The sequence below is a fragment of the Cimex lectularius genome, unplaced genomic scaffold, assembly GCF_000648675.2.
Source record: "Cimex lectularius strain Harlan isolate CLEC.00 unplaced genomic scaffold, Clec_2.1 scaffold10, whole genome shotgun sequence".
Lineage (NCBI taxonomy): Eukaryota > Metazoa > Arthropoda > Insecta > Hemiptera > Cimicidae > Cimex > Cimex lectularius.
In genome coordinates, this window is record NW_019392665.1 from 1,487,243 (window position 1) to 1,495,944 (window position 8,702).

Here is an 8,702-nt window from a genome sequence, read left to right on the forward strand (position 1 = left end):
GATGGCTATTCGCCCCGAAAGAGAACTAGACATGACCAGAAAACACAAAGTAGCACAGCTCCCATTTGCTCGAGAACACAGCCATTGGTCTTTGGACGATTGGTCTGCAGTACTTTTACAGATGAGTGTAGATTTGCTCTTGGATTGGATGGGCGTGAAATAGTGTAGAGAAGTCGAAATAAAAGGTACGAAACCTATAATTTTTCCCAGAGCCGACCTTTTTAACGTAGCTCAGTGATGGTGTGGGCGGGAATCTCAACGGAGAGCCTCAAGGACTTGGATGTTGTTAGTGAAGGTTCCTTGACGGCTACTGGCTATGTGGATGAATTTTTGGAACATCATGCGTTGGCTATCCTCGATGAAATCTACGGCAATCCTACTCTAACGCACGATAATGCCCGTCCATACGTCCTGGCATAGTACGAACCTTCAACAGCATAACATCAGGGTCTTAGCCTGGCCATCTCGTTCTCCAGACTTGAACTCCATCGACCATTTACGGGATAACCTCAAAATAGGAATAAGAGCACGTCCATCCCCTCCATGATACACTCCACGATCTTGAAAGCACTCTTCGTGAGGAATGGGATAACCTCCAGCAAAGAGACATTTCCAGGCTGGTAGAAAGTTACTTTTTTATACAAAGAATCAATTATTAAACGGAGAGAGAGAGGGGTCTTAGCCTGTCCAACCCGTTCTCCAGATTTCAACCCCATCGAACATTTATGGGATATCCTCAAAAGACGAATAAGAGCACGTCCATCCCCTCCATGATACCCTCCAAGATCTTGAAAGCACTCTTCGTGAGGAATGGGATAACCTCCAGCAAAGAGACATTTCCAGACTGGTAGAAAGTTACTTTTTTTGTACAAAGACTCAATTATTAAACGTTAAAAAACGTGAAACTTTGATTAACACATAAAAATATATACAAATCAAGTTATATTACAAGGGGGCGGAATTTTTTTGTCTGTCATTGTATTTTATAAACATTTTACGTCTAATTGAGGTTTACTACCGTTTCATACTCCCATAGCTTTTCCACTTCACGGAAAATCATTGAATCACGGCATGCAAATCATGGCGAACCAATCCTAATCTTATGCAATCTCACTCGAACTCTCGATTACGCACAAATGGTCGTGTCAAAATCCCGCATAAAAATATATCCAAGAAAAAGTTTAGACAAATTGGCATTTGCTTCACTTTTTTTCTTATTGGAGATTTTCCGCCTTGCGCAACTGGAGTTTCACCTCTGGGGGAAAGTCGGCCCCACAAAAGACCCAGTAAGCACTTTATCATCCTGGTAGGTCTGAAATGGGCTCTTGGCACATGTGGATCTAGGTGAGGACGGACACGCTCTCCACGCATTTCCGGTCTGTTTACCTCTTCCACCCAACACGGGCCAACTGACAAAATTTAATTATTACATGCTTTTATGTTGTATTGAGAAATATATGTTCCATAGAAAAGATTAATATCAAATCGGACTTGTTTATTACGAGTTTGAGTGATTTTTTCTCATAGGATATCCTATGTTGTAAGCCCCCGCAGACGAACAGTATCCCATTTCTTATTATGAAATATCCTCTGGATTCAACTTGTCCAGACATCGTATAAATTCACATTGCGTAACAGTTTTGAATTGTTTTCAATTTCGGTTTTGCAACTAGTCCTGACATCGCGATAATTAATGTAAATAAGGCTGAGCTCCGCATTTAACACAATTTGAGGAGCATAGCAAGTTCGAGAGCCGGCTGATCCGAGATAAAATTGTTGTTTTTATAACAAAAGAGTCGATCGTTATGTAGCAATGTAGCATTTGCTGTTTTTTGGCCTATTTAGCGAAGTTTAAAAAAAATTAAGGATTTTGTACACTCATTGAGTAATACAAGTATATACAAATTCTAAGCGCTCAGACTGTTCAAACCTCATACTGTTATGATCACATGTGAGCCTGGTGGGAGTGCTCCCCACCAAGGACCGGCCTAGGGTCAAACCCAAAAAGTTCTCAAATTCTGGATAACAAAAGAATACATTAAATATGTTACCTATTCCCTACAATATTCCTATTCATGCAGTTATCATCTATCCGTAAACCACAGAACCAACCACGTCCAGAGTGTCTAAGTCTAAGTCACGAAAAGTCCCAGCTGCAGACCGCCAGATATTGATCGTGAGGATGATCATGCACGTGCCTCTAGCCATCTTTTGGAGGAATTTTTCTGAGGAAAATTGGAAGCCTCTCGCTCGACCGACATACCAAATGGACCTCAGCGGCAGCAAACGAGACCTCTTTGAAGCGGAACATGAGAAGGGCCTACGTCGGAGCACCTTCTTCACCTCGGCATCACCGGACACTTATGGTTGGGGGCCTCGGAACCTTTTGTGTCGCCTAAGTCGATTTGGCCGTCAGAAGCATCTTGATGATGCGTGGCGCCATCGCAACTCCAGGAGGACTCCATCTGGTTTCTAAGCTTCCTGGTTTCTTCCAACTGCTTCGTCTTTTGATATTTAAACTAAAGTCTTATGTAAAAAATAATAATAATAATTTTTTCTTAAGAGGGGAAGATTTTGTTAGGATCACATGTGAGCCTGGAGGGAGTGCTCCCCACCAAGGACCGGCCCAAAAGGTAAATAGAAAAAACTCTGGGTAGAGTGATATAGAGAGTGGTTGTTCCTTCCTATTGTTTTTTTCTGTCAAGAGCCCATTTCATTTTGTAAGTTTCCTTTTCATTTTTATTATTATTTTATACTCAAAGTAGTAAGAGAGAAGACCATATTTTAAGTTTAGTTTGTTTTATTCGATTGGATTTTTATAAAATTCCATTCATTTTTATCCTCACAATAAGAACAGTTTATGTTAAACTCGTTAGAATCTGGTGTCTTGCAAATAGACAGCATTTATACAGGCAAGAAGTACAAAGTACTGATACCAGAACGGGAAGAATGGGACAAAGGAACACCACTAAAGGCAAATTCCTACTGGTATACTGACGGCTCCAAAAGCGACAAGGGTACCCTTTTTTCCCTGCACTTATCGTGGAACCCACACTGCCTTTAAATGAATGACCCAATCCGGCTTATAGAACTCTTTTTTTTTCCCCATCCACCTCCCCGCCGTACCTAAGGGAGACCCCATACCGGCGGACCACGGCCACTAAACTAATTCAAATGGGATGCAAGTTTAGGAGATCTTATTGTGCTTAACGTCTTCCTTCGACCTTGCCCTGAAAGGGAAGACCCAAGGAAGAAGGGAAATTTTTTTAAATTATTATTAATTTATCTACTCTAATAGGTCTCCCCCTTGCTGGTTAATCCTTTTGAACACACTTTCTAATAAATACAATATTTTAATAAATAAATAACAATTATGGGTACAAGGAGTAACCAGCCCGGAATTAAAAGAAGAAAAAGAAAGTACAAACTAATCAGGTACTTTGTCCACTATAGCTCGGCTAACAGGCTTGAGGACCTCAAACGTCCTCTTTTCTTTAATCAGCTCGTTGAGGGTCGGTGGCCAAGGCTTATAGAACTCAAGGAATCACAGAGACAGTATCAAGACAAGATCGTAATATACACCGATGGGAGCAAAATGAATAATGAGGTTGGAGCAGCCCTACTCATCTATGGAAAAGACAACACCCAGCAAGAAACACAAATTAGACTCGCTAGCTGGTGCTCGAACAACCAAGCTGAACTCATTGCTACCCTGAATGCTATTCAATGGCTCGCACAGCAGGATGTTGGAGAAGTGAACAAACAGACAGCCGCATATCCATTGATAAAATTAAAAATTACAGCACGAAGCCTGATAGTATCCGACATCAGAAATATGATAAAATCATTGTGTGATAATGGCTGGAATATCAGTATTGAAAAGGTACCAGCACACAGGGATCCAAGGTAATGAGGAAGCCGACGCAGCAGCAAAGGAAGCTACAGAAAACTCTGAACTAGAAACAACAATCACAGTAGTGCCGAAAAGCTACGTCATCCATGGCCTCGAAAATGACATTGGCCCAATGGGAAGAACGTTGGAGACGTACTGCTAAAGGTCTTCAAACTAAAAAAGTTCTTTCCAATGGTAGAATCAAGGATGGCGGTAGATCTGAAACACCACCATATGCTTACCCAACTTATAAGCGGCCATGGACTAGATGTAGATGTAATATTTCAGGGTATGGTATACTGCGCCCTTTAAGATCTATTGTATCCCCTGTGTCTGCCTAAAGCACATCGGTGAGTCCTATTTCATCAAGAAACTTGATTAATAGGCCCGGCTTCAGTGGTTGTAGTTCTTCTATGGTCACATTGTACATCCCAAAACACTTCCTCCTGCGGGCTAGTGTAGCTCCGCAGTTTGTTAGTAAGTGTGTGGGTGTCTCTTCTGCTTCTTTGCAGAATTTGCATGTGCCATCTCGGATTATTCCAATTTTCTTTAGATGTCCATTTAATCTACAGTGTCCTGTCAGGAATCCCGTTAGGATTCTCAGTCTGTTCCTGCTTCCTTTGACACATTCTGTGATTTCTTTCTTGCCAAAGTTGGTTAGAAGATTCTTGGATTGTCTATGTCCAATAAGTGAATTCCAAAGTTCGCTCATTTTCTTTTTGTCCTTCTGTCTGAGGTATTCNACTGTCCAGGGAGACCTCAACAAACATGGGACCACATCTTATTCGACTGCCCCATTCAAGAACCACGCCGAAAATCTCTAATAAGGGACGTTGTATGTAAAGGTGGACAATGGCCACCCGACCATCACAGTTTGGTTAGAGACCACATTGAAGCCTTAAATAATTTTGTTAGTAAAATTGTATTAAATTGTAAATAATAATTGTATATGGTTATGAATACCGGAAATCACTATGGGATCAGGTACTAAATAAAGAAAGTAAAAAAAAGACAAGGGTACGGGAGCTGGGGGTCTTTCAGATGGACCCCAAGACCGCAAGACCGAACTGACGGTAAACAGTTTTCTAGTCTGAAATCATAGCGATTGAACAATGTGCCATGGAATACATTCCCGGAAGATAGCTCTCAAGATTCTCTCACAGCCAGGCAGCTCTCAGGGCCTCAGCCTCGTGTGACGCGAAGGCAAAGAGTGTTTGGAACTGCATGGAGACTCTGACGGAAGTCCGTGACACAAATGACCTGGCGCTGGCATGGGGCCCGGGACATTCGGAGCATAGAGGCAACGAAAAGGTTGACATGTTGGCCAAAAAGGGAGCAACTTGGACTAAGGGCCCAGAACCCTACTACCTAGCAGCCTGCCACAAAATAGGATATATACAATAGGAATATTTCGGCTAATTGTTGGGAAAGCGTATTGTGTAAGATTGGGCAATCGGAAGTGGCCTGGAGTCCCGGGAGCCGACCTTGTCTTTCGCGAAAACCCAGAGGCAGTTAAACAAAGCTGGCGAAGTGATAACAGCTGGATGTTTGCGATGGAGAAATGTGGGTCGAACCTGGGCAATCGCCCCGGAAATATTTACTCTTGTGCTGACAAGTGGCCTTACTGCCCAACCCCCAGGATTAGCCAATTCCCGGGCTCATCCGGAAAAGCTCAATGACTTGGGGAGGTCAAGGGCAGTCGGGTCAACAGGAAGCATATCAGTATTTCCTAAGCTCGACTGTTCCCCAGCCCCTCCTCGACTGGTTGAATAAAATATGATCCCAAAAGACCGAGGAGTTCAGTTGCAGTGTCAGTCAGAAGAGTCAATTAGGAGTTGCAGAAGTAAGAGGCGGTCAGAGGAGATGGCCAGGATTCGGCTAGAAGTTCGCCACGAGTCGGCCGGGAGTTGGCCCGGATTTCGCCAGGAGACGACGAGGAGCAGAAGTTAGCCCGGGTATGGCCAGGAGACGACGAGAAGCCGAAGTCGGCAAGGAGTCGTCGAGGAGTCTAAGTCGGCCCGGAGTAGGCCAGGAGAAGGCTAGGATTCGGCCAGGAGAAGGCCAGGATTCGGCCAGGCGAAGACCAGGATTCGGCCAGGAGACGACGAGGAGTCGATGTCGGCCAGGCGAAGGCTAGGATTCGGCCAGGAGAAGGCCAGGATTCGGCCAGGCGAAGACCAGGATTCGGCCAGGAGACGACGAGGAGTCGATGTCGGCCAGGAGAAGGCTAGGATTCGGCCAGGCGAAGACCAGGATTCTGCCAGGAGACGACGAGGAGTCGATGTCGGCCAGGCGAAGGCCAGGATTCGGCCAGGAGGTAGAGAAGCCAAAATCGGCCAGGAGTCGTGGAGGAGCCGAAGTCGGCCCGGATTAGGCCAGGAGACGTCGAGGAGTCGATGTCGGCCAAGATTCGGATAGGAGTTGGCCAGGAGATGTCGAGGAGCCCAAATCGGCCAGGAGCTGGCCAGGAGATGTCGAGGAGCCGAAGTCGGCCCGGATTAGGCCAGGAGAAGTCGAGGAGTCGATGTCGGCCAAGATTCGGAAAGGAGCTGGCCAGGGATGTCGAGGAGTCGATGGCGGCCAGGAGAAGGCCAGGATTCGGCCAGGAGGTAGAGGAGCCCAAATCGGCCAGGAGATGTCGAGGGGCCTAAGTCGGCCCGGATTAGGCCAGGAGACGTCGGGGAGTCGATGTTGGCCAGGAGGTAGAGGAGCCAAAATCGGCCAGGAGTTGGCCAGGAGATGTCGAGGAGCCGGCGTAGGCAGGATTCGACCAGGAGTTGGCTAGGCCTAGTAGTTAATCCTTTTTTGAAGCCAGGCCTAGTAGTTTGTATCTTTTTCCAAACCTACCCCTTTAAGGCTTACTTAGCTAGTAGAAAGCGTCGGAGGGGTGGTTACTAGGAAGCGTGGTTTGTATTCTCCAGGCACTGCAGCCTTCCGGCTTATTGTACCTTGGTCAAGCTCGGACAACCAGACACATCCTACCCCCTAAAAGGCCTGACGGGCATAGAGCTAGTAGCTTGTTACTCGCTCGGAGCACACTACCTTCTCATCCGTTCGACCAAGCCGAGCCGCGAGCCGCTCACCACGAATATTTATAAATTTTAAGTTGATCGAATAAAGCGTTGCTAAACCAGATATAATAGTTAATTATTTTGTTATTTATTATTATATTATTATTAAACTAGTATTTATTATATTGTTATTATAAAACTTAACGATCAAAACAGACTTAGAACAGAGTAAAGAGCCCGCGGCTTTTTTTCCGAAAATAAACTAACGGTTTTATTTTTTCCAATCAAAAGTTTTACACAAAATTCAGTTTGCCATATGACACAGAAGAACGTCTGGATAGGCAAAACGGCAGAGTTTACAAGCCCCATGTGATTCCCATTAGAAAATCTAAAATGAAAAATATTTAAATTTTTGAGAAGGTCAGCTCAGATTCATATCTCGATAAAGAAAAGACGCGTTTTGTGGGATGTTAACATAATAAATTATATCAGATGTTCTAGATCTGGAAAAAGAGATCGGCAAAATTCACGGCTCTTAAAGATTTTCAGACGGTCCTCGATTATCGAACAGGAAAAATTGCTTGCAAGTCCAAGCCCTGAGATTTATAAAAAACCTAATATAGAAAGGACTTGAGCTTGGATCGACAGCGAAGTCCCTCTAGGGAAAAATATATTTCCTATCGTCGATTGGTTTATAAAACATGAGTCGCACTCACCGTCGGCGGGTCGCTGGCGTTGTTTTTGGGTAAACCTTTTGTGAAAAATCTGTAAATAAAAATTGACGCGACGACACAACGAAGTTCACTCCGGCACAGCACGGCCAGCACTGAACCCATTCAACAGACGGTTTCGTGTCTTTCTCCCCTCTTCTCATTCCTGGTGGGACGCCTGAGCTCCGAAGGGACAGATGCACGCCTGCCAGGGGTGAAAGCTGCAGCTTTTCTAACGATTTTTACCCGATAAGGCTACCTGACCGTTTCTATTTCTAATGGCTGTTTCAATCGAGATATGTTGTTCGAAGAGATGGATAGTAGATTTTACACAGCAATATTTACGCTCGTACAGGGTGTTCGGCTACTTGTGTCACTAACTTTGCCAGTAGATTCTACATTTAAAATGGAAGCAAAAACTCCTAATTAACTATGGTCCAAATCTCAACAGTTTCGGAGTTATTTCACTTTTTCTGATTTTTTAAGATTTCACGACCTTGCTTCAAATAAACGATGATAACTCCAAAATTAAAAGGTTTTGGACAAATCCGTTGATACCATTGAAAATTGCGTTAAATTTCCAATAAGATGTGCTCAATACTAAACTTGTAAATCTTTATGAAATAAGAGTTTTAGTACAAGAACTTTGAAAAATATATATTTTTTTTAATATGAAAAATTTACTATGGTGATTCTAAACTACCATTCCCAAACCTAGAGAACAGCAAATATCAGAAAATGTACTCCATTTAATATCCTTTTTAGTGGTGTAATTTCTTTTTTAATTACTTTTTTCAAAGATGAAGAAATTGATGGGGGAAAAGAAAAAACCGTGGCTGACGGATTGGTACGGTGGAAAAATAAAATAAAAAACTTGAGGAAATTTTGAATTAAATTATTAATCTTTTTTCAATTTGAGTTCTGACCGAGACAGTTCCTTAAGTTTTTTAATTTTTTTATTATTAATCTTTCCATATAACCAATCCTTTTTTTTACGGGTTTTTTTCTTTTCCTTCGTCAATTTCTTCATCTTTGAAAAAAGTAATTAAAAAAGCAATTACACCACTAAAAAGGATACTAAATGGAGTA

At 43.2% G+C, this 8,702-nt stretch overlaps 1 protein-coding gene across 3 annotated transcripts in view; it reads right to left on the bottom strand.

The window, feature by feature from the left end:
• LOC106667422 (sodium/calcium exchanger 3-like) overlaps positions 1 to 7,744 on the bottom strand; it is a 31,399-nt gene extending 23,655 nt beyond the window's left edge. For 2 of the 3 annotated variants that reach the window (XM_024225080.1, XM_014395375.2), the window contains exon 1: positions 7,620 to 7,744. The gene's annotated coding sequence lies outside the window, so the exon portion shown is untranslated. The remainder of the gene's footprint in view (positions 1 to 7,619) is intronic. The other variant, XM_014395374.2, reaches the window with a different exon arrangement.
• Between the last annotated feature and the right edge of the window lie 958 nt (positions 7,745 to 8,702).